This window comes from Lucilia cuprina, chromosome 2 (genome assembly GCF_022045245.1).
Source record: "Lucilia cuprina isolate Lc7/37 chromosome 2, ASM2204524v1, whole genome shotgun sequence".
NCBI lineage: Eukaryota > Metazoa > Arthropoda > Insecta > Diptera > Calliphoridae > Lucilia > Lucilia cuprina.
In genome coordinates this window covers 67,503,416-67,505,296 of record NC_060950.1, presented here as the reverse complement: position 1 = coordinate 67,505,296, position 1,881 = coordinate 67,503,416, and positions in this window count along the sequence as shown.

Here is a 1,881-nt window from a genome sequence, read left to right as displayed (position 1 = left end):
GTTCTAGTTCAGTTCTAGTTTAGTTCTAGTTTAGTTCTAGTTTAGTTCTAGTTCAGTTCTAGTTCAGTTCTAGTTCAGTTCTAGTTTAGTTCTAGTTTAGTTCTAGTTTAGTTCTAGTTTAGTTCTAGTTTAATTCTAGTTTAGCTCTAGTTTAATTCTAGTTCAGTTCTAGTTAAGAGGAAGTATTTCTATTAGAAATAAGTGTTAAATTTGCCTAAAATCTAATTTAAACTACCTTTGCATCTTAATATTTAAAATAAATATTTAATATTCTTTATACCTTTCGTTTGAATATAATGGAATTAACCATATTTACTGAAAACTTGACGCCATTGTTAATGTTATCGTTTGAAATGTTCATATGAATGTACATACATATGTATGTATTCATGTGTATAACAGTAAATAAGGATATTTATGTTTGGAAAAGACAGACACTTGCACTGGTATTAAAATGTTTACCACTGCATTACTTCCACAACAAAACCAATAAACATTTCCCCTTTTTTTTGTTTGTTAACAACACAAAAGTATGGTAACTTTCATTAATGCCCAGCAAATACATGTAGATACACTGTGCATAATAAAAAGTTTAAAAACAAATATTATTATTTGCATTTTAAAACTTCTAAATCTAGGTCATTAAGTAGATGTTTAACTTATTTAGTTTCCTTAAAGTTAAAATAACAAATAAAATATTTGTTGAAAATATTACGTTCAGTGTTGAAATTTTTTACGCATTAACTGCCAAGTTGAAAATATTTATTCAAGGAAATAGGCTACAGAAAATTAAAACAGAAAATGCAAAGAACAGGAAAACGAAAATAATAATGAAAACACCATGTCAGAGGATAATGTAACTACAGTTGATGTTAAATATACATAAATACAAACAACTGGTCAGTTTTTAATTTAATTAATGTTTTCTTTACAATGGAAAAAAATAAACTTCAAAAAGTTGTTGTTAATATATACATAATAATTCCTGTAACACTTTTTAATTAAGTATTAAAATAAAAAAATATGTATTTAAATCTTAAAATCGTTTTTGTTTTATAAGAACAACATAAAATCGGCTCTAGATCCTCAAATAGTTCTACAGTTCGTTTCACCATGCCAAAATCGATTTTTGCCTAAGGAACTTAAATTAGGTTATAGATCCTTTCAATTTTATGTTTGTAAATTCATCTTTCTCATTTTTTTTTTTTTTTTTTGTAATTTTCCCAGAGATTAATTTTCAATCAAACTTTTTCTTAAGTCTTGTCAATTTTTTGTTATGTTCTTTTTATACATAATTTCTCTTAATGTTTATGCCCATCACCTGAGGTTGTAAACGTTAACAAATTCCAACATTTCCCGATGAACATTTTGTTCTTGTGTAAAAAAAAAATAACAAACTAAAGTTAGTGGTAAATCATTCACTTTACTGGACAACGATTGTTTTTATTGCTAATATTTAAATATTTCGCAGAAATAAAACTTTCGCTTTATACTTTTTTTTTTAAATATGAATATAAAACGTGGAGAATAATAAAGTTGAAGCGGAAAAAAGAAGCATAATAAATAATGCGTTAAAAATTCGAAATTTCAACATTGTATTAAAGAATAAACAAAAGTAGTGACGAAAAAAATATTTGTCCAGGAAAATGTTTTAGTGTTTTAAAGTACAACATGCATTAGACACCCTACACTTTATGGAAATGGCACTTAAAATTTAAGGAATTGTTTGTGAAAGTTGAAGAACAAAGTATTTTTTCAGTTAGTATTTTTTCACTCTATCTATCTATCTATCTATCTATCTATCTATCTATCTATCTATCTATCTATCTATCTATCTATCTATCTATCTATCTATCTATCTATTTATCTATCTATCTATTT